Source organism: Equus asinus, chromosome 1 (genome assembly GCF_041296235.1).
Source record: "Equus asinus isolate D_3611 breed Donkey chromosome 1, EquAss-T2T_v2, whole genome shotgun sequence".
Classification (NCBI taxonomy): domain Eukaryota; kingdom Metazoa; phylum Chordata; class Mammalia; order Perissodactyla; family Equidae; genus Equus; species Equus asinus.
This window is the reverse complement of record NC_091790.1, coordinates 118298210-118323675: the sequence shown is the minus strand read 5'-3', so window position 1 is coordinate 118323675 and position 25466 is coordinate 118298210.

Sequence of the window (25466 nt, the reverse complement as noted above, 5' to 3'; positions counted from 1 at the left end):
TTCCTCCTGAGAATATAGCAAAGAGAAAGGAGCTTAGGGGCCGGCCCGGTGGTGGTTAAGTTCGCAGCCCCAGGGTTCGCCAGTTCGGATCCCAGGTGCAGACATGGCACCGCTTGGCAAGCCATGCTGTGGTAGGCGTCCCACATATAAAGTAGAGGAAGACGGGCATGGATGTTAGCTCAGGGCCATTCTTCCTCAGCAAAAAGAGTAGGATTGGTGGCAGATGTTAGCTCAGGGCTAATCTTCCTAAAAACAGAAATAAATAAATAAATAAAAAGAGGAAGGAGCTTGGAAAGGCTTGTGCACAGGAAGCCTAAATTCTGTCAGAAAAGTTTGTTAAGGTAAATATTGGGTATAGAAGTTTTATATAATTTTTTAAAATTTTGGTTTGTCTAAATTATTTTATAGTTATTTTAAAAATGAAAATATTTAAAGGCAAGGAGCAATTATAAGTTTTAATAAATATTCACTTTGGAACAAGGTACTTTGAACAGCTTCACAGAGAATAAAATATATTCGGGTAACTAATCTCGTGCCAGAGCTGTTTTAAGTATCAAAATGAATGAACTATTTTTCTCATATTCCAAAACTTTTTTCAAACCATACAATTTTAATATTTATATTTAGAGCATGTTTTTCTTGCACAATTGTTTTTCTCTATGACTTATAATTGTTTTTTCTTTTCTTGTTGAAAGAAAGGCAAGTGAAAAAAATGCATTTTCCCGATATCGTTAATAGATTTCAGGTATTTAGTCACCTTATTTGTTAAATGGTTTAGCACATACTGAACGATTTCTGGGCCTGCTTCGCAGGTGGTGTTCCCCAAATTCTTTTTATTACACTCCCGGATTGGAGTCTGGATCTAGACCCTAAGTCTGTTAGATCTGGGAGTCCATGTCTCGTTTCTTTTTTTTTTTTTTTTTCTGTACTATTTCCCCAAGTTTTGTTGCTGTTTGCTTTGGGGTGGAATTCTGTGTTAAAAATAGTTTTCTCTAAAAACTTGCAGACTTAGCTCATTACCTTCCAGCATCCAGTTTTAAGCAGCTGTTTTCCATCTTATTTTTGCTCTTGGTAATTATTCTGTTTTTTTCTTTTCTGTAAGATTTTATGCTCCTAAATTTTTCCTTGAAATTTTATGAAGATGAGTACTTTTAGAAAATGCTACTTGCTGCTTTGTGATTTTTATATGAAAACTTGTATCTTTCTCCAGCCGTAGCGAATGTTCTTCATGTGAACCCTGCCCCTGCCCCTTTTCTTTGTCTGATGCCTCGCTCTGGTGCCCTGTCAGGAGATAGGGGCTTTCTGAACTGATCTTCCGTTGACTTCTAGCTTTTTTACTCATGCATTTTATCTCTTCATCTTTTGGCCCTATTTTCTGGTGACTTGCTTGGCTTTTTCTCTCAGTCTTTATTTAAATGTTTATGTTGGCAAATTTTCTCTACATAATGCTGTAGTAACAAATATCTCTAAAATTTTGGCAGTTTACCACAACAGCAATTTGGTTTTGGCCAATGTTACATGCTGGCTGTGGCTCTGCGCCACGTGTCTTCCTCCCTTGGGGACCCAGGATGAAGACACAACTAGTTTTCTGGGACCTGCTGTTTTCATGGCAGTATGAGAAGAATAATGGTGGATTCATGCAATATCTATTAAAGTTTCTTCTTAGATGTGGTAGATGTCATTTCTACTCACATTCTATTGCCAAAAGCAATTCATAAAAGAAGGCCAAGCTTGACATTAGTGGGATGGGAAACAGACCCAAAAGACCCTAAATGGGGGCTGGCTCCATGGCCGAGTGGTTAAGTTCGAGTGCTCCGATGCAGCAGCCCAGGGTTCGGATCCTGGGTGCGGACACGGCACCGCTCATCAGGCCACGTTGAGGGGGCGTCCCACATCCCACAACTAGAGAACCTGCAACTAAGAGATACAACTGTGTACAGGGGGGATTGGGGGAGATAAAGTAGAAAAAAAAAAAAAAAGATTGGCAAGAGTTGTTAGCCCAGGTGCCAATCTTTAAAAAAAAAAAAAAAAAAAAAGACCCTAAATGCCCAAAGGAGAATTACAGAAATATTTTGAGCCTGTAACATGGCTACCACCCATCTTTGTCTTCTTTCTTTTCTTCTGGTTGCCTCCTTTTCATATTATTCTGATTTTGATTCTGATTGGAATATTTTAAAATCTTCCTGAGAATTCTAATTAGATTTTTGTTGTTGCTCTCATTTCCTTCTCTTCAGTAAAATTTTTTATGATTATTCCTGGGACAATTTTTCTTTTGTTTATGTTGATCCTTTACACTTTCATTATTGGTTTCTCTCAATTTCCCAGTGATGCCTGAATCATATTTAGGAGTGATAGACTTGCTTAATTAACTAAAGCATTAGGAATTGATTTCCTACACGATTACCAGGTTCATTTTTGAATGAGGAACATTCTCTATGTGTGCTTGGTTACCTTCTGACGAGTTATACTTCGAGCAAAATGCAAGGAATCAGAGAGGATGCGCTTTCAGCCCCAAATGTCAAGCTTGGATGAGACGTCAGTTATGGCTGCGGGAGTCCCAGCCTCCATCCCTCACCGCTGACAGTTGGCTTTACTTCTTTAGAAGTTATTTCTCCGATTTCAACTGGAGAGTGACTGTTAACAGTGGAAGTGCAGGACTGCGAGCAGTAAGTGTGTGTGTTGGGGGCCATTGAGGGGTAGATCCCACATCAATTCCACAGCCAGCTCACCAGTCAGTCACTTGGGCAGTCAGGGAGCTGGTTCTCCAGGAGGGAGCTCCCCTGTTTCAGCTTTTCCTTGACATGCTCAGGGCGCCATCCCCCTGAGCTCGGAGTCCATGAGGAACTTTGTTCCACTAACCTTTTTTTCTACCTGAAGTTCTTAATATTTGATTTTCTGAAATACTTTTCATTATTTTCGGTGCCTTAGTGAATTTATTCCTTTTAAGATATATCCCTCTTTTAATACTAATGATTTTTTAGCAAGCAAGAAAGGGAAACTTGAAGGCTATTTGTCATGTTGAACTAGAACTGGCTATGTATATATTTTTTTAATTGTTGAGAATTGCTGATTTCCCCTCCAAATAACTGTATTAATTTATCTCTCAACATTACTTTATAAAGAATAATAATTTCAGCACATACTTGTCAACAGGGGATCTTACGGTATTTTATAATTATCACCAATGTAATAAGAATAAGATATTACCTTATTGTGGCTTTAATTTGCATTTCCTTGTTACTAGTGAGGCCAAATGTGTTCATGCATGTTAATTTGGCTATTTGTATTTTTCTTCTTTTAATTACCTATTAATTTCCTTTGCTAAAGGGTCTCGTATTTAATTTTGTTATTGATTTTAGAGTAGTTTTATATTTTTTATTTGTTTATCTTTTAATCCTTCTATTGTGTCTTTTGCCAAATAAATTTTTTCTATATGATTAGCACATCTCTTTTTTGTAATTTTTAGGTTTCACTTCTAAAATTTCATATTTTTAGAACATTTCATCTAGCTCTACATTATTACATTTTTATCCTGTATTTTCTTCCTTTTATGCTTTTTTGTGCTTTACAATTTTGAGTTTTATGTTTTGATCCTTAACCAACTGAAATGTATTTTTGTATGTGATATGAACTAGGGATTTAACTCAATTATTCTCCATTTATATAATGATTTTCCCAAGGCCAGTTTTTGAATAGTCCATCACTTCTATGTTGTTTTAAATACTACATTTATCCTGTACTGAATCTCTCTCTCTCATGTATATATACACACACATGTTAAGGTGTGTGTATGTGGTGTGCATGTGGGCATACATACATATATCTTACTTTCAGTATGGTGGCTTTATTCTGGTACACTTTTCTGTATGTATGTTCAAGCACCAACATCATATGGTTTCATTTAGCATTGCTATGAGCATAGTTTGGCATTTGACAAATAAAAGTGTTTTTCTTTTATTGGTTTAGCACTTTGTAGGCTCTTTCCTTCTGAAGACTTGTGCTTTTCATTAGCCTTGATTACTTGGTAAATTAGGAATGTCACTAGTCTTTTAAAAATGTTTACTTACTCTGCTTTATACATTTTCTCTTCCAGATAAATAATCACTCTTCTAGAGTGAGAAGTTTATTTCAAATACTTTGTTTGAAATATTTGAAAAAATGCTTTAAATGTGAAACAGAAACAGACTTATTACATTAAATACTTCAATACATTAATCTGGCAGATGTTTTCCTTATTCAGCTTTCTAATGTGTTCTCCATTATGGATTGTTCTTCACTCTGAGCTTGGACGTTTCAGAAAAGATTTATTCCCAGGTCTTTTACAGGCTTTTATTGCCTTCGTGAACGACCTCCGCCTTCATCTTCTTCTTTTTGCCTTTTTCATGAGTACTGATGAATAAGAAAACTAGTGGGTTTTATAAGTTGAAATATCTTATAACTTCTAAGAGTTTTTCAACTAGTCTCTTGTGTTTTTCTGTAGACTGTTGTATAAGTTACAAATTATAGTGATTATTCCTTTCCTATATTTAAAAGTAATGATGGCAAAGAAAGAGATTCCACAGATTGGGGAAAAATATTTGCAGAAGATATATCTGATGAAGGACTGTTATCCAAAATATGCAAAAACCTGTTAAACCTTAACAATAAGAAGATGAACACCTCACCAAAGAAGATATGCAGAAGGCAAATAAGCATATGAAAAGAAGGCAAATAATTGTATGTCATTAGGAAGTGCAAAGTAAAGCAACAATGAAATACTACTACATACCTGTTAGAATGGCCAAAAATCCAAAACATTGACAGCATCAAATGCTGGTGAGGATGTGGAGCAAAAGGAACTCTCATTCACTGCTAGTGGGAATGAAAAATGGCACAACCTCTTTCAAAGAAAGTTGGGCAGTTCCTTATAAAAGTAAACATACTCTTACCATACAATCCAGCAATCACCTCCATTGGTATTTACCCAAAAGGGTTGAAGATCTGTGTTCACCCAAAAACCTGCACAGAGAGGCTTATAACAGCTTTATTGATAGTTGTCAAAACTGGGAAGTAATCAAGATGTCTTTCAACAGGTGAATAGACAAACTGTGGTATATCTGGACAATGGAATATTATTCAGTACTAAAAAGAAAGGAGCTATCAAGCCATGAAAAGACTTGGAGGAAACGTCAAAGCATATTTCTGAGAGAAAGAAGCCAATCTGAAAAGGCGACATACTGTGTGATTACAGTTACATGACATTCTGGGAAAGGAAAACTGTGGAGACAACAAAAAGATCAGTGATTGCCAGGAGTCAGGGGAGAGGGAGGATGACTGAGTGGAGCACAGGGGGTTCTTAGGGCAGTGAATCTATTCTGTATGAGGCTATAATGGTGGAGACATGTCATTGTACATTTGAACTCAGATTATGTACAACACCAGTAGCGAATCCTAATTAAACAATGGACCTTGAGTGATTATGATGTGTCACTGTAGGCTCATAAATGTAACAAACCTATCACTCCAGTGGGAGATGTTTAAGGAGGAGAAGTTTTGCATGTGTGGGGTAGGGGGTGTATGGGAAATCTATGTACCTTCTGCCCAATTTTACTATGAACCTGAAGCTGCTGTAAAAAATAAAGTCCATTAAAAAAACCATAACATTTTAGTAATGATGACAAAGAGATTTGACTATTTCTAGACTCTATTTGGAATGTTTCTGTGAAAGAATAATGTACATGATGTTTGTTTTTAGTTTCTAGTAGACAGCTAAGTACTTTCTCATAGCACCTGTCATTTTTACTGCTTTTTCATATCATAAAATTTTGAAGAATCTCAGACAAAAGGGAAGGTTTGCTTGTTCTATAATTTGACATTTTTAGATTATTTGAACTCAGTAGAATCTCTAACAAAAATAGCATGCACTTAGTGTTAAACATTGCTAAAGTCTTTGTTTTGATGTTTTACTAAGTAATGTGTAATATATAGTGATATGTTACACAAAATTTGATGGTTTCAATGAAAATTGAATAATTTAAAGGGAAGAAAGATTGTAATGTATTTTGTAGCAACATCAAAATTAAAGATATTTTATAGTCACAAAACCAAACATCCATGTAGTTTACTGGGCAGGAAAGGGTTAACTAAGCAGGCTTGGATTGTTAAAATCCTGTGCATTCCAAAGAAAAATCTGTCCTCTGGACTGTCCCTTAGCCAGCTTCTTGGAGATAACCTCTGACCCCTTGGGATATTTTGCCTGGTAAGAGTGTTTTTGTATACTGGAAGCCTTGGGCCATGTTGTATGAGTTTGACCAGAGTAGACTATCTCAGTAATGTGATTTGTGTAAATGCCTGTATTTTCTCTGAGGTAGGAGGCCTGGAGTCTGAGTAGTTGAGGTCAGTTAAGTGGGTGCTGCATACCTACAGGACTAACCCCCAGCAAGGCCCTGTCCATCAAGGCTTCCCTGGTTAGCAAGAGTTTACAAGTGTAATCACACAACATTGTGGGGGAAATTGTGTGTCACTGCGTGACTCCACCAGGAGGGGAGACCTGGAGCTTGTGCCTGGCTTCTCCCGGACTTCCCTCCATCCATCTTTTCCCTTTCCTGTTTTAATCTGTATCCTTTCACTGTAAATAAACCGTAGCCATGAGTATAATAGTATGTCTGTGTCCCATGAGTCCTTCTAATACATCATTGAGTCTACAGGTGGTTTTGTGGACGCCCAACATGTTTGTATATAACATTCCCAGGTTTTGTTAAAATCTCTATTATAGTATATTCACATACACATTTCAAAATGTAGTTGTGAAAAGTATTGTCATGGTAAAGCTGTGGTTCAAGTAAGTGAATATAGCCTAACATCTTTTGTTGCCTAAACTATTTCTGTTTACTATTTGCTGGATGTAAGACAAACTTAAATATTTTTTGTGTGGGAAGTCCACTTTAAGGTTGGAATTTAGGTTTATCAGAGGTCAGAGTGAAAGAGAACTGTGGAGATTTCTTTAAGATTAAGGAACATACATAATACTGTAGTTTCTTTTTTATTTGATAAAACTTGTGTCTCATTTTCTTGACACTGCCTATGAAAAGTTAACAAATATTTTTATGGAGTTTTTGCCTAGCTTACTATGAATTTTTTAAAAGGGGTGGTGTTGGACACTTTAAAATATTATTCATGTACTCCTCAGGTTAGCTAAGGAATATTAGTAAGTGTTGGGTTACTCTGGAAGCATTGGAGTAATTTTGCTTGACCATAAATGTTATGCTTTTTATACACCTCTAATTTGTCGTATTATATTTTGGGTTTTTATATGTAGAGTCTTAAATAAAAGTAATCTTTCTTGTAAAATTTTCTTATCAAGTTTACACTTGCCTCACAGAATTTATTAACACATATATTTGTTTATCCATTCAATATTTACTGATTGCTTACTCTGTGCTACTAGAATGGCTACAATCAAAATGATAGACAAGAACAAGTGTTGACAAGGATGGACAAAACTGGAACTCTCATGCCTCTCTGGTGTAAATGTAAATGGTACAAGCATTTTGGAAAAAAGTTTGATACTTTCTTAAAAAGTTAAACATGAATTTACCATAAACCTCAGAAATTCCATCCCTAGGTATTTCACAGGAAAAATGAAAAAAAAAATTCCGCACAAAGAATTGTATGTGAATATTCATAGCAGCAGCCTTTGTAGTAGCAAAAAAATGGAAATAATCCAAATTTTCATTAATTGGTGAATGGATACATGAAGTGTTTATATCAATACAGTGGAATACTATTCAGCAATAAAAAGGAACAAACTACTGTTACATGGCACAACATGTATGAAGCTCAAAAACTTTATGCTAAGTGAAAGAAGACAATTACAAAAGACTGCATATTGTATGATTTACATTCATACGAAATGCCCAGAAAGGGCAAATGTGCAGATATACAAAGCAAACCAGTTGTTGCCATGACTGGAAGAGATGTGGCTTAACTGAAAAGAGGTATGAAGGAACTTTTTGGGGTGATGGACATGTTCTAAAAGTGGATTGTTTTGATAATTACACAATATTGTAAATTTCCTCCAAATCATGCAAGGGGTGAATTTATTTTATGTAAATAATTCCTCAGTAAATGTGTTTACCAAAGTAGATTAGACCCAGCAGAAGATAGGCTTAGTAAACTAAAGATAGGATAGTTAAAATAGCCAAACTGAGGCTCAGAAAGGGAAAAAACAATGGAGAGTTTAGTAAACAATGTAAGGATATTTGAATATCTCAAATGAGGAGCAGAGGAAAGCATGCATCGTTGAATAAAGAAAGTAAGGGACATATGGGGCATAGGAAGTTTTCTCCATTCATGTATTTGGAGTACCAGATAGAGAGGGGAGAAAGAATGAAACAGTATTTGAAGAGACACTGCCTGGGAAGAAAAGTCTGCATAGGTAGTGATAATAATATCATTAAAAACTAAATTAACAAATTACAGAGGAAGAAAAAGGTGAATTACCTTCAAAGAAACAATAATGTGAACAACTATTGACCTTTCAATATAAATTATGAAAAAAGAAGATAATTCATGGCATATGTGACATGCTGAGAGAAAATATATCAACCTAGGGTTCTATAACCAACTGAAATATCTTACAAAATGAATATGACTATTATGAAGAGTGTTACTATAAACACACTTCTACAGGTCTGTTGTTGAACATATTTCTTTTTGGAATTTGGAGTGAAATTGTTGAGAAATCAATTGTGCATTTGTTGAGTTTTATTAGACACTGTTAAACAATTTCCCCCAAGTTAGCTGTTAGAGCAAATTACACAATCACCAGCAAATACGTGAAAATTCTGGCTGCTCACCATCCTTATCAGTATTTGGCATTACTTTCTATTTTCTGTCATTGTGTAGAATGTGTTATGGTATCTAGCTGTGGTTGTAATTTATACTTTACTAGTGATTAATCATTTTAAATACTTTTTCACATATTTATTGACCATTTGGAAACGTTACATTTTGTCTATTCAAGACTTTTCCCACATTTTTAAATTCACTTCCATCTTTTTGTCTTATTTGTGTTATTTGTAGCAAATGACATTAATGATAAGCTTGTTAGCACCACTATTCATAAGACCCTCAAATTAGAAACAACTCAAATGCCCGTTAACAGTGTGATGGATAAATAAAATATGGTATCTTTATGCAATGGAATACTACGTAGAAATGAAAGCAGAAGAACCACGAGTACATACAACAGCATGAATAAATATCACAAACATAATTTACAGTGAAAGAAGTCAGTCACGATAGAGTATATACTGTATTTATGTAATTTTATGCAATAGGCAAAACCAAACCTATTATGATAAAAGTTAGAAAAGTGCTTAAATTTATCAAGGTACATTGATGAATGAGTGGGGAAATTAGAAAATCCCTGTTTCTGGAAATATTCTATTTCTTGTTGTATGTGGGTTTTACAAGAATATATTCACCTGTATAAATTCATCAAAGAAGTACACTTATGATATTCTTTTCTGTCTTCTTCATTCTAAGAGTTTACCTTAAAAAAAGAGAAAAAAAAACCTCATAGGGTAATTTAACACTTCAAATAATAGAGAGAAGAGCCATTCAATTAATTCAATCAATGACAAATTTATTTTATAGTTGATTTACTGATTATCCATTAGAGTTTTCCACAATATGTTGTAGTATCTCTAATAAGTTAGTAAGCTTTTAACAATATAAAACTTTGATTTTTTAAAAAATGGACTTTCAGTTATTTCTTTGAAATAAAAAATAGACTTCTGTTTTCTGGCAAAAAACTGTTGCAATCATGATTAGAAAGTCAGGTCACATTTTTAAAACATTTGGAATTCTTTTACTTCCTTGTGAGCTTATGTTGGAATTTGTCCTTACATCTGTGTGCTATGGAAAGTTATTTGACTCAAACATGAAATTGCATTGCTTCTTGACACTATTATCATGCCTCACTTAAAATGTATGTCAAACTTGCAATGTCTTTTTAAATTTTTTATCATGCAGCTAGCTGTGGCATTAATTTAGAATGATGAGCAATTTGTGCACAGCAATTTTGACATTCAGATAAATCATTGCTCCGCTCAAAGGAGCTTCTAAGTTATAGGCATAAAATTGCATGTGTTTTAGTATCAAGGAAAGTTTCATAAGAAATTAAAACCCAACAGGTTGTAGTAGAAAAGCCTGGAAAATTAAGGTGCAAATATATCAGTTATATTTTCTTTGAGAAGAAACAGACACAGACATAGTCATACTTCTACCTTTTCCAACATAAGCTAGGATACTGCATCACTATTTATCAATTTTAGCAAATAAAAATATGAAAATAGTTACCAACATATTTAAAAAGTAAATTATCTAAGAAAACATTACCCCAAAGCTTACGTTAAAAATGTAGGATGAATAAGAGAAAGATTTAATGTGTAGAGCTGGCTATATGTAGATGAAGAATAATATTGAGCTGAACTGAAATAGGGAATTGGTTTTCAAAATCTTTTGCTTAGTTATTGAAAAGATTAATTTCTATCATTTGTTAATTCTATTAGAACTGTGTTGTGTCAGCATAAAGATCTTCCAAGAACTCCAGATATCTTTTCTGAAAGTGGCTGTGGTAGACTCTTTTATTTGGTAATGTGGCCTCCATGCCTGTTGGATTCATGCCCTCATGATTTTTTCATTATATTCATAAGGAAATGAAGAACAGGAATTACCTTTTACTTGTTTACTTAAAAGAAAGGAATAAAAAGTAGCAGAAGATCTGACTTTATTCTCTGAAGCTTGTACAGACTCAAGACTAGTGTCCTCAATTTCCTTTATAGTTACCTTTAACAATTTGACTCCACAGATGACCAACAAAGTCTGGATTGTGAAGAGCAGAGAGCCTGAACAACAACTGGAAATTTTGCCAGTTTCATTGTTCAAAGCTAGCTAAAGTTATCAGAATCCAGGGACACAGCTGAGACACATAGAAAACACTAATTTTGAAGGTTTTTAAGGTATTCTGTGCTGACAAGAGTGAACAGTAGTATCCTTGAAATCAAATAGATTTATAATGACAAGTTAGACACAACAAGAGTGTAAGACAAGAATAATAGCAATAAAAAAGCTAATGAGCACAATGCTAGAAGAGAGAGATTTGCACTCTGGCTTCCTATATGTTTTCTTCTCATCTTTGACCGATGACTTCAAATCCATACCTACCCATAATCAGCAAATAAGAGAATCAGGGATCTAACGCCGGTTCCAACGTAGACAGAGGCAAAGGAACTGGAATAAGAACCTGCAGGGTGAGTGATGACCCTGCCCTCACCCCGACACACAGCAGCTTGAGGCAACGGAGTGAAGGCGGCATGCTGACCTGCATGCAAGAGGAACCTTGGTTCTTGAGGCTTTGCCACCCAGGCTTTTGGCAACAGGAGTTCAGATAATTCTCACCACTAAGGGCTCCATTTAACTGTCCCCCTTGACCTGTGCTGGAAGGAAAATGCCTGCTAGCTTCTGAGAGTGAATGATCCAGAATAACTCACACTGTATTTGTGGTGAAGGGGCTTGGTACATAGAATGTGCGCAGCCAGTTTTCCATCTCTCTGTTTTGTATACATTTCAGAGGTACTGGTAAAAAGGAAAAGAGCGGATTAGGGAAATTCCTCAGAACATCAGTAATCCAAAAGAGGAGGAATGAGTTCAAGAATTTTGAGAATATGCTTTGAGGCAAAAACAGGTAATTATGGTAGATATAGATAAACAAGGTGAAATATTGCTGCTCAGTCCTTGGTTTTCCTTTGATACTCCTTGGAAAAATCATTTCTACAATTCCCACGATGCGATTCTCAGGAAACGAAGAAAGTACTTAAAAATATTAATACAGGTCAAAAAGGAGACTTGGGAAAATTACAAAATAATTTATTCCCACATGGAGCTAACTTCAAATTGGAGTTTGAGTCATGAAACATCTTTTCCTTGTCTGACCTCATATTTCTTTTCTTTTCTTTTCATTTTCTTCTTGTTAGCACCTCATTCCCAATTTTCTGCTTAGACTTGAAGTTATTTTCTTTACAGGTGCAGTGTTCTTTTCTATCTCCAAATTCTTTCAAATGGTTTGTCCTGAATCAGGCAAGGACAGTGAGGACGTGTATTCTTATCAAGTGATACAGGATGTAAAGGTGGAAAAATAATATAGCACCAGATACTATGATTATTACTTTAAATTACACTTTCAAACATTAATTTATGTGTTTTCATTCAGTATAAAAGGTGATGTCTTTCCTTAAACAGAGAATGGTTTACCAGTAGTTACTCTTGTTTGTGAGTGAAAGCCACTGGAATATCGGAAAACCATCTGAGTTTTTGTTCTGTATTTGTGTTTTAGCCAATAGAAGTTGAATTCTTTGATTGTCCTCTCAGTTCCCTCCACCCCGAATCTCCTTGTATCTAATTCCCAGAAAACAATTTTTCTTCATTTAAAAAAAAATGTTTCATCTATATAATCTCTTTTGCATATTTTAGTTTAACTTTAAAAAAATACAATTCTACTTAGGGGGTTACTGTTGTCATTTGGGATTAATCTCACCCGTAAATTGAATAACGTGATCTGACTTTCTCACCCCTGTAACTCGTCTACCACCTGACAGTAACCTACTCTTTTTGCCAATTTCCCTTAAAAAATCTCATGAAATTGAATTAATATATAAACATATAAAGTAGTTGTTGCAAACCAGAGACCTAAATTCAGGCTAGTAGATGAGTTTTGCCTGGTCAGGAGAGTGATATTATCTTTAAAATCACTTTTAAATGCTTTTAGCTGAACAGACACAGTCCAACTGACCACAGGCTTCCCCATCTGCTTCCCATCATTTCACCTGTCTAGTCTCTGGGAGAATGCGCAGTTTCACACCTCGTTTAGAGCAGCAGGGGTCTCACTGACCCGTAAGGAAGAAGAGCCACTGGAAGCAGATCAAATTCGGTCCAAGTTTCTGAGCTGCCCTTCATTAGTGAGGCAACCTTCAAAATGGGTCGTCTTCCATAAACCCACTTTCCCACTACAAAGGGGGAATAGTGCCACCAGCACTCTCCTAGGCGACCCAATAAAAGTCTGTGATGATGACAATGTTCTGTGCCTGCATTCTTCTACAGTAGCCACTCGCCACAGGTGGCTATTGAGCATTTAAAATGTGGCTAGTGTGTCTGAGGAGCTGAATTTTCACTTTATTTTGATTAGTATAGATATTAATTTAAACTTTAATTGCCACATGTGGCCAGTGGCTATCATGCTGGACAGGGCAGCGCTCGCCCATCTGTAGAGACCTAGGGTAGTGAGGATGTACAGTAGACAAATAAATATATTTTCTATTATTGTTGTCATTAGTCTGTTTCTTAAGGTGGGAATATAAATCTATTTGACCATAAATCAGTTTAGTTGAAACTAACAGCCAAATTACAAGATAATCTCTGAAAATATGTTAGCCAATAATGGCAAGGAAAAAGAGTGGAGGGAGAGGACAGAAATCTTCTGGTAGTTATAGGTGGGTGCCAGTAGTCTTAAGTAAAAATATAAAACTCTCTGGCATTGCTGAATTTCAGACAGGGTTCATTTTTTTCTGCAGGACATCAGCCCTTTTCTCCTTAAAACTGGGTGTTATAAGATATTCTATTCACTGCTACCTCAGAATTTTGACTGGGTTGGACATCTTATAGTTTCTTGTCATCCAAAAAAAAATGCATATTGAAAGTAAAAAGCAAATGGTAGTGACTATCTAAGACCATATATCTTCTTCTGGATCAATGTTGAATGCTGATTGTGATATAAATTTACCTGTGCCTCTGCCCAGAAAGCAAAATATTTCCTAAAAGACTATGGTAATTAAATCTACTTTCTGTGCAGTAAAATCTCTTTTTAAATTTAAATTTAAACAGGGAGAGTAAGCAGTGGTGTCTGGGATCTGGGCCCCGGCCCTGGGCCAACACTCTAAGAACTGCCCACCCGCCAGGCGACAGTGCTGATGTCCTTTCCCCTCTGCTGTCTTAAGGCATGGCCATCAGAGATAACGCTCTTACTCTTCATAGACCGTGATAATAACTCAAATTTACTAAGAACTCCAAAAATCAGACAAAGGAATAGGATCCATAAGTGGAATTACAAAGATCTGCAGAAAAATTCCAATATATTCCCACTATCAAAACTGGGTGAGAACTCCACCCAGAAGAGTAAATGCCTTACAAAACGGGTGGGAAATCGTGGAAAGTAAATAGGAATCCAAATGGAAGAGAATTTCGAAGCAGAGCAGGAAAAGACACTGCAGAGTACCGACAGGGAGAAAGAATAGCCTTTTGTGCAGAACTAGATATTTAACCAGGCTCTGTTCTGGATAGATTTTCCCTATAGACAAGTCAAATACTTACATCAGCACTTTAAATTTCTACGCGAATTAGATAAAGTAAGGATATGCTAACCACACACTTCACCAAGTCTTGAAGAAGTAAAACCTGAGGGTAGGGAAAATGAGGATGGTGGGAAGGAAAAGTAAGAGAGGGGATGGAGAAGTAAATTAAAAGGTATTTTAGTGTCTCATAGTGCATTACACTGAAATATTTAGATGGTAACAGGGGACAGAGAGAGAGAAACAAGAACTTGTATAGGACAAACAAGAACCTTAGGGAATGCTACAATAGCAACGACTGTCATTGTCTTCCTCGCATTTTGCACTTATAGTTGCTACCTTGCTTCCTCCTCAGAGCTTCTGACTGTGGCTTTCTCCTCCTGTGTGTCATCCTCAAGCTGTCAATCTCATGGGCACACTCAATCTTTATTCCAAACCACATCTTCCTTGAAACGCACGTATGTGACAGCCCTGGTCTATCTGTCTGACCCCGATCCCGATTGGTCATTCCAGGCAATCCAACATTTCAAGTCTCTTTGTTTCATAGATATTTGCAGGGCAACTGCTGATGACCCAGGCTCCATTAGATGCATGTTGTCCTTGCGTGGACCAAAATACAATGGCACTTCTTACCTTAGGAGCTTATAAATCAAGCAGAATTGGGACTAATCCTTCCTCTTGAGCTTTTCTGCTAAATTTTATTACGTCCTTATGGTGGATCATGATATTCAGTTCTCTCAAATGAATGCAGGCAAATTCTGGAAAATATTACATCTTTCCAGTATCTGCCACATTGGCAGGCTCTTCTACTCCCCAGTTCTCCCCAGTTTAATCCAATTCATCTTTCACTTCTTTCAAGACATAAAGCTTGACATATTTCTCTCCATTCCCCAAAACCTAAATGAGTCTTTTCCAATAAGCCTCTCCCTCTTCCCATAAACAGGCATTTACTTTTCCTTTGAGAATGAGTACAGGTCAGCAGAAGATGTTGATTTTCAAGAACACTGTGAAGACTTGGCTGAAAACCTTCATACATTCAGCAATACTATTCTGAAACAGACAAAAGATAAAAATGATAAGTTCCCTATATTTTTAAAGTAGACTTTATTCTTTAGAGCAATTTTAGGCTCATAGCAAAACTTGGTGGAAAGTGCAAAATTGAGTTCCCATATGCTCCCTGCCCACACACATGCAGGGTCTCCCCCATTGTCCACATCCTCTGCCAGAGTGGAACATTTGATGACCCTACACTGACACATCATCGCCCAAATTCCAAGTTTACTTTAGAATTTAGTTTTGGTGTTGTACATTCTACGGGTTTTGATAAATGAATAATGACATATCCATCTTTATAGTATCATGCAGAATAGTTTCACTGCCGGAAAATCCCCAGTGTTCTGCCTGTTCATCTCCCACTTTCCCCAACCCTTGGCAGCCAGTGATCTTTTTACTGTCTCTGTAGTTTTGCCTTTTCCAGAATGTCCCATAGCTGGAATCGCAGTGTATGTATCCTTTTCAGATTTCCTTCTTTCACTTAGCAATCGACATATCAGTATACATGTAAGTTTCACCCATTTGTTTCCCTGGCTTGATAGCTCGCTTCTATTTAGCACTGAATAATATTCCAATGTTCGGATGGACCACAGTTTACCCATTCAGATACTGAAGGACATCCTTGTTGCTCCCCAGTTTTGGCAACTATGAAAAAGCTGCTGTAAACATCCATGTGCAGGTTTTTGTGTGGACAAGTTTTCAACTCCTTTGAGTGAATACCAAGGGACACAATCGCTGAATAGTGTGGTAAGAGTACGGTTAGTTTAAAAGAGACAATTGAACTGTCTTCCAAAGTGGCTGAACCATTTTGCCTTCTCATCAGCAGTACATGAGAGCTCTTGTTGCTCCATACCCTCGTCAGAATTTGATGTTGTCAGTTGAGGCCATTCTAATAGGCACGTACTGGTATGTCATTTTGTTTTAATTTGCATTTCTCTGAGAACATATGATGGAGAGTATCTTTTCATATGCTTATTTGCCATCTGTATATAGTCTTTGGTGAGGTGTCTGTTAAGGTCTTTGGCCCTTATTTTAATCAGGTTGTTTGTTTTCTTATTGTTGCTATGTGACATGTGATACTGAACATCTTTTTATATGTTATACTTCTTTTCAGGACAAGAAAACTGAAGTCTTGGTGGTTTTGGCTGAGCCAGTTGATGCAACGTAAGTGTAAGTAATAATTAGCAATATAAAAAAGAATAAAGCGACACATGAGAAGAAAGTGGAATTGGTCTATGATCTCATTTGGTAATCTCCATACTGTTCCCACTGCAATCTCCTGGGGCCACTGGTAAGTGGGAGGTTAAAACACTGGGTGCCATTAGATGAGATGGGGCACAACGTGAGCTGTATGCCACAGGTAATAACTTCTAAAAAGTGTGATAGACTCATATCTAGAATTTTGGTTAATAGACATTACCTACAGATGTGTTGGAGAAGTGAAAAGAACTTTGGGAGAAGCAAAGACACTATATATCTACATCTATATCTCTATCAGTCTATCTACCTATCAGTCTATCTATCTATCTATCTATCTATCTATCTGTCTATCTATCTATCATCTGTCACCTACTTACCATCTAGTTCTCTATCTATCTATCCAGCCATCCATCTCTCCATCTATCTCTTGAGGTTAAATTTCCAAGATGATAGAAAATTAAAATGCTGAAATTGTTTAATACCTTTTCTTAAACAAGGAAGCTTAGAGTACACATGTTGAAAACCCTAACAAGTGATTAATTTGTGTGCTATTTCTTCTCTGGAGTAGTTAGGAGGTATAAAAATCAGCTTTCTCTCTATTCCATTATTCCATTCAGACATAATTCCTTAAACACTGCAAATTTGGTTTCTGTCTCTCAACTCTCTTTCTCCCTTCATTCTTCCCTGTCTACCTATTTGTGCTTCTTTACTAATAGCAGTTCAAAGAATAAACTAAAAAATCGTAGCTAAAAGATTCAAATTATACAATTCTACTCTAAAGAAGGTGAAGTATTAATTCTTTATTTCATTTCCTTGTTCCAAATATATAGAATTGAGTTGGCCATAAAGGAAGGGAAATGTGAAGCAGTGAGAGAGATGTGTTCTCAGGCTGTTGGGCTGTTGGGCTGGAAGTGGTCAGAGGCAGTCTGAGGATGTGTTCTGATGAACAAAAGGGATGCAGATCTGCTCCACAGAAGGTGAAAGACTGCAGCTAAACCCACTGCTGCAAATCCTACAATGAGATAGAGGTGAACGCTGTCTAGGGATTCCAAACGCTATAAAATTGCAAACTTAGGGAGGGAGGTATACACAGAACAGTGACCAGAAATGAGATAAATCTCCTCACCGTCTCAGGGTTTGATTTGGCGATTTACCCGTGTTCTCGTTGGTGTTTCAGGAGCTTGTAAACGCCAATTAAAGTCTAGGATCTGAACTGAGGTTTGAGTAACTGGCTGAAGAGAAGAACGAAACAGCTGGCTGCTTGTAGGGTGGAGGAGAGAGAGACTATAAATCAAAAGGAATCTGCAAGCCAAATGTAAAAGAAGTGATAAATATAAATGCTAACAGGGACGGCCAGTAAGATCAAGGATTTTGTGATAAGCTTAGTCAAGATGAACTTAAAATAGAACAGTTTCACAAAGATGAAAAAAAGTTTGTTTAGAATGCTCAAAAAGACAAATAAAAAGGTAACGTATGTAGAAAGTGTACTGGTTTTCTGTGGATGCAAAATAAATGAGCACAGTCTTGGTAGCTTAAAACAACCCCCGATTATTATCTCACAGTTTCTGCAGGACAAAAATCCAGTGAAGGCTTGACTGGGTCCTTGACTCATGGTCTCAGAAGGCTGTAATCAAGACGTTAGATTGGCTAGGGGCTGGCCTTGTGGTGTAGTGGTTAAGTTCACACGCTCTGCTTAGTGGTCCAGGTTCCCGGGTTTGGATCCTGGACGCAGACCTACACCACTCATCAGCCATGCTGTGGTGGCAACCCACATATAAAGTGGAGGAAGACTGGCACAGATGTTAGCTCAGGGCTAATCTTCCTCAGGAAAAAAAATAAAAAATAAAGATGTTAGATGGGCTGGGATCTTGTCTGGGGACTGAAGTTCCTGTTTCCTTGCTTGTCAGCCAGATCCTGCTCTCAGTGTCTGGATGTCACCTGTGGGTCCTCACTGGGTCCTCAGCAGCTCCCAACATGCACGGCTGTTTGCTTCCTCACGGCCAGCAGCAGGTTCTCACTTCAAATCTCTCCCTCCATGGAAGGTCGGGGCCCCTTTTTGTAGGGCTCACCCAAAAAGGTCAGGCCTACCCAAGACAATCTCTCTTTCAATGAACTCAGATAAACTAATGAGGAACCTTAATTACATCTGTAAAATTCCTTTACATTTGCTGTATAATGTAACCTAATCACAGGAGTAAAGTTCTATCATAGTCACATGTCCCACTGAGGACGGGATTGTACTGGGATTCACATTGGGGGCGAAGATTCAGGGGACCAACCTAGAATTCGGCCTACCAGACCATCTCTAACTGGAAGTAAAGAGTTCTCTTTGGCCTAAACATCTTTTGCACGTCTTTCAAGTTGATTTCAAATCAGCACATTTACTAAAAATGATGACCTCTATGAAAATTAGATCTTTAATAAGCTGATATCTTAACCAAAGCTATAAACAGAAACATGAAATCGATGACTCATAGAAGGTGTAAAATCTATACCTTTTATGGCATAAGACCTGACGCGTCGTATGACCTCAGACATTTTAAGCACACTAACAACAGTATCCAAGTTATAAGCTGAATCCTCAGAAGGATCAGAGAGCTCCTTCCAAGATTACAGCTTGTGTGCGCTTCCCAGGGCTGTAAGCAAGTGGTGACACTGGGTGGCTCAGAACAACAGAGAGTCATTGTCTTACAGTTCTGGGGGCAGAAGTCGGAAATCAAGCATCAGCTAGGCTGTGCTCCCTCTGAAACCTGTCTGGTAACATCCTTCCTTGTCTCTTCTTGGCTTCGGTGGTTTGTTGACAATTTGCGTTATTCCTTGGCTCGTAGACGCAGCTCTCCAGTAACGTGGCGTCTTCTCCCCGTGTGTCTTCACCTCATCCTCCCTCTGTGCATGTCTGTTCTTGTGTCCCAATTTCCCCTTTTATAAGGACACCAGTCATACTGGATTGGGGCCCACCCTAATGGCCTCATTTTAACTTGATTACTCCTGTAAAGACCTTATTGCCAAATAAGGCCACAGTCTGAGGTGTTGAAGATTGGGACTTTATGTATCTTTTTGGGGGGGAACACAATTCAGCCCCCAGTATGAGCATCTTTAATCCTAGCTGTAGAGGTGCTGCTACTGTCAGTAAGTTTACGTTTTCCCCCACTGTCTCCCAGTCCTAAAGTGGAGCATAATCCTGTCATATCAGTTATCTTCTTAAATACCTCTCAGTTGGAAATAGTCCTTCATTCCTACTCCCACGTCTTTAGGGTAAACTTCTATCACCTCTTATTTGCACTGTTAACTTGCCTACCAACTGTCTTGCATGTGTTTTCGCCCCAATGTAGTCTCCTCTCTTCACTGCAATTAGCAGCATCTTTCAAACGAAAGTCTCAGTAAGTTACCTACTTGTTTAAAGTTCTTTTAAGGCTTCCATTGTTCTAAGGATAGAGAACAAAGTCAAACCTTTTCCAATAAGACCAAGAGAGTGGCCCCACCTACCTCTTCAGCCTTGAGTGAACCCAGTCATATTCTTGTTTTCTCTACACCAGCTACTGTGGCCTTCTCACATTTGTATGTACTATCCTGTCTTCTACCACAGGGCCTTTGCACATATTTTTTTCTTTTTCAGGAATGCTGTCATCAGCTTCTCTTTCTTCCCTAACTTGGTGGACTGCTATCAATCTTCTGAACACATCTCTAATCTCACTTCCTCAGAAAAACTTTCCCTGACTATCTGATCTAGGTGAATTTCTTTCATCATGAACTCAGAAACGCAGACTTTTCTCACAGAAAACTCAGACTGACCTTCTAAGTTTTTCTCGGGTAATTATGCTGTAATTAGTGTGGTTATTTGAAAAACATTCTCTGTTCCACTAAACTGTGTAGTTCATGATGTCGTGCCTTTCTTTTCTGCATTAGGCACAGTGTCTATCAAGTAATAAGTACAAATATTTGTTGGGTGAATGAAGGACTTTTCTTCACAACCATAAGTATTTGTGGTCACATCAGTTGAATGAGTCAGGTTTAGGCAACAACCCTGAGGGAGACAGAGGGCTGATCTGGGTCACTGTTTTCCATCCTGGGAGGTGGGAACCTGTGATACACCAGACCTCTAAGCAGTTAGTGCTGAGCTGGGCTTGTAAAAGTGCGTCAGTTACACGCCCGGATGGCTGAGGTCTATAGTGTTCAGACAGTGGAAACTACCCTGCAGGAAAAAAAAGAAAAGAGGGAAGAAAAATGCAACAGGCCTGCCAAAAGAAACAGAAAGGCAGGTCACGGGGTCCTGGAGAAAGAGAGAAGCTTCAGTTTCTGGTTTTTCTATTCCCAGCTCTAATCCCCTTAGCGGTGTTTGCTGCGTTTCTGTTCTGTGAAATCCCCGTTTGTGCATGTTGTGAAATCCCAGTGGAGAAGAATTCTGTTTGAGTAAACAAACATGCCTTGATTCCATCAGTTCATAGTCCAGTTCTCAAATACAAAAATAATCATGTAAAAGAAGGCAAAGGAACAGATATAAGCAAATCATTTCTACTAAAATAATATTAAAGACCATATGCTGTAGACCAGGGGAATGAATACGTCTAGGATAATATTTTTCTAGCACAGGCCAGAGCTCATTTGAGAATGATTCAGAGAGAAACAGATTTTTTTTTTAACTTTAAGTTAGTGCAAGGAAAATTCTGCTTGTCAATAATGTCTTCATTTCAGCATGGTTTACAACTATCTCATAAATTTATTTAAAATTCTCTGAGATGCATTTGACTTTTCTTTAAAACTCTATATTTTCAGTGAAATGTTATTTTGATTTTGGTGCTAATGATAGTCAACTGTTTATCTCTCTCTAAATGTACCCAAAGAACCCCTCTATCGTGTCTCTCGCTGAGCACAAAATATGCTAACACAGTCATTAGTGTTTCTAATTTAAATCCATTAAGAAGGGGAATATAATATTGAAGATGTTACCAATTTGCAAAATAACCTAATTTATATGCATTTTCTACTCTATTTCTCAACTATAGCTATGTTGGAAGAGCACTAAAATCAATTTAAAATCTTCTCTCGAAATATCCTGAGACCATTTAAAGTAGAAAGACACTTGTGGTGCAACTCTTCTGTAGAGCTAAAAGAGGAAATATTGCAGTTTTTCACAGAGTTAATACAAAAAAGATGCATCTATACCTACACATGTATGGTATATTACCCTTCTTTCTGTGCTCTCTTAAATCACCATTCAGTTATTTGACTCATAAAGCCTTCCATTTATATCATATTTATTTCCTTTGTGTTCACTCCAGTGATTTTGTTGTTTACGTTATACATTTTTCTTTTTCAAAAATATTTTGAAAATATATATTTTGAAAAATTTGTTGTTGGGGATTCATAGGATTTTAGAGACTTTTGAGTTTTTCACTCATGAGGATAATAGGTGATGAAAACTGTACAGCAGAAAAAAAGCAACGTGTTCGAGGATCGTGGATTTGGGGAAGCAAGAATTCCAAAAAATAAAGTATGGCCTGTGACAGACCTTGGCTTACCTCTGTTACCACCTAACCTTGTCTCTGTTACCGCCTCTGGTCCCAGACCCTGAAAGCGAGCCATAAGATTTATAGAATCAACAAGTTTGGTAATCTTGTTGCAAACTGAGGTTGCATTTCTGATTCTTCCCTTAATAGTACCGTGCTGAATGACCTTGGATGAAATTGCTTTTGGTCTCCAGTCTTATTTATGCTCTAGGAAAACAATATTTGTTTTCAAGACTGGATGATTTTAAAAATTGCCTGTATATAGATGGATTCACTTGATATTTTATTTTTTTATTTATGATACACCCCAGTTTAGGATATGTGTGGAATTCTTTCTGTTTTCCAGATGAAGATGTGTTATGGTGTTTCTGTGCTATTTGAATGAGACACAGGCAGCTTTATTTTGGATTTTGGTTTACCATATGAATTATCCTCCTTCCAAAATATACTCAAACCCATGCTAGGGACTTCAAGTAACTCACTGTGACATTGAGAGCTACGTGGCTTTTTGTTTCTGGTGTAAAAGTATAGTGCACTTGGAAAATAATATGCCTCCCATACTGGCTTAAACCCTCTTTAATTCTTATGAAATATTATATAATTGACACAACTTAAAAAATACTTTTAATGCAGCAAAAAAGTTTATTTTTAGAAATCAAAATAAGTTGATGTGTGAAATGAAGAAAAAATATTTTATAGCATAAAAAAGATGTTTTTTATGTTATTCCGCCCTGTCCTACTTTATCGAGCCACACTATGTTCCATTTGGTTCAGGTTGGAAATGACCACATGAGAAGTTCTGGTGAGAACAGAAGACAGAAGCTCCTGGGGAGGCGACGCGAAGAGGTGGGGATGGGAAGTTTGCACGTTTCACTGAGCAGGACCTGATGCTCTCCTCTCGCAAAACGCCATCTTTTTCTTTTTCCGACTATCTAAAATCTATCCATTCCATCATTCCAGGTCAAATCTCTTCTCCATAAAAACATCTCTTGGTGTCTTGGTATCATCCTAACAATAATCACAGCTATTATATGCCAGGCATTTCATCAGCACTTTTCAGATCTTCATTTACTTCCTTCTCATACTTTCCCTAAAAGGAGGGTCTTCATTTTGCAGATGAGACGCTGGCGTCTTTCAGAAGCCAAGAATTCTGCTCTGAGACTCATAGAAAATTTTAAAGCTGGGCTCAGAATGCACACAGAGTAACCATCATCCTTACACTTAATCCTCACGTTTAGAGGGTCTCTTCTGGTTTTAGAAGTATTAGAGTACTTGGTTAATTTATACCTTTATTCTGTGCTGTTGCTTATCTTTTCATACATATACATCTTACTTTACAAAGTAGAATGCAAATTTCTTGAGTATAAGGACCCAGGGAACAATCATACCATGATACTGAAAGGAGCTGCTGAGTTTCTTCTTGAGTAAAGCAAAGGGCAATCGCAGAACCTGTGGGCAGCTGATCACCCTCCTGTACGTCTCCGTAATTTAGACCAGGCTTTCTCAGTCGTGGTGCTGTTGCCATTTTGGACTGGGTAATTCCCTGTTGTAGGGTGCTGGCCTGTGTATTAGGATGTTCAGCAGCATCCTGAGCATCTATACACTAGATGCCATGACACTCTCCTTTCCTCCATCCAGACTTACCAAATGCCCTATGGAGCACAAAATCACCACCAGCTGAGAACGCTGTGGTAGACAGAGATTTCTTGCCTAGTGAATGGACAAATTTTCCTTCTTTGTAAGGTCTGCTTTTGTCTTGTTTGATCAAGTTCAGTCTTCTAGAGAAACATAGATCCTGTCTTATTCATTTTCATGGGAACTCATGAATCATTTCAAGCTATCTATCAAGAGTTCTCTTAGTCTTACCTTTGCTTAGGGTCAAACGTAAATCATTTATTTAACTTTTCTTTAAGGGAACATGTTTCCATACCCTTCAACATCTTGCTTTCCTTCCTGTGTGGGCTCTCCAGATGGTCTGTGATCATTATGAAATACAGAACTGAACACTGAAGTAATTGCTAGACACCTGTTTTCTGTCACTGAAATATTTTTAATTCTATATCTGCAAAAAAAGTTGCATTTATTTAATTTTTATTGTTGAACTTATGATATTTAATCTAGTAGAGTTTCAAAAGTTTTTAGATATTATTTTATTTTTTGAAATTTGAAATAAAATTTAACTTTGTAAGATTAATATATCTACGTAGAAATTAGTGATATTTTCTCTACATATTTGAAAATGTTTCTGTAAGCAATAAATTCAATTGCTCATGTATCTTAAGTCATTGTTTTTAAGATATACTTTTTCCTGAGTTATGCTTTCATTTCTGCATGGCACTTGACAGGTGAAGTGAACATCTGAGTCGGTGCAGTGGCTGTCTGTAATTTTGAAATGACTATGTGAGTTTAATCATTTCTAGGGCATTCCAAATTAAAAGTTACACATAGAATATGATTCTTCATTTACAAGTAAACTCATCAGTAGATGGATTATTTGGGCAAACTCTTCACGAATTCAGTGTGCAAGAATGTGATAGGTCGTATGTGAGTTGTGTCATTCAGAATAACTCTGGTGCAAGCCAAAATCCAGACGGAGATTTCAGGAAGAGCTGGGTCATCCAGGAAAATAGCAGCAATGTTCCAGGGATGAGCTGTAAATTAATCAAATACAAAATATAGTAAAGAGGAAGGGCTGGGTGAAATGTTAACAGGAAAGCTAACTGGTTTAAGGAGGTGCAGAAGGCGTGAGGAAACATTTCGGGGTGATGGAGACGTTCTGAAACTTGACTGTGGCTGTGGCTACATGACTGTGAACAAATCTCAAAATTCACCAAACTGAAAACTTGATATGGGTGAATTTTACTGTATGTGAATTACACCTAAATGAAGAGGCGGGGGAGGGGGGTGCGAACAATCTCCATAGCAACTGTCTCAGGTGGGTGGAGTTGGAAGCGCCAGCTTTAGGGGCCTCTATTTGCATCTCACAGGGCAGCCCCAACTAGGTTTGTCAGTAGGGCAGTGTCTACTGCTAAATGGACTTTTTCATAGAAAATTCTGACCAAATATTATTATTTTCTGTTTTCTTATACTTGGAAATATGTCTTGTAATGATTCCAGTGGAGCAGGTTAAGAGTCTGTGACTAATATTTTTAAAGTGTTTTAGAAAAGAAATGCTTTAAATTGTTGCATAAACATGGTTGTACATGTTTTGTAAACGTGTATGAGATTTTGACTTAATATTTCAACATCACACACTTACAAATCATCAAGTAATATCTGATTTCTAAATTCTTCCTCATACTACTCTTACAGTTCTATT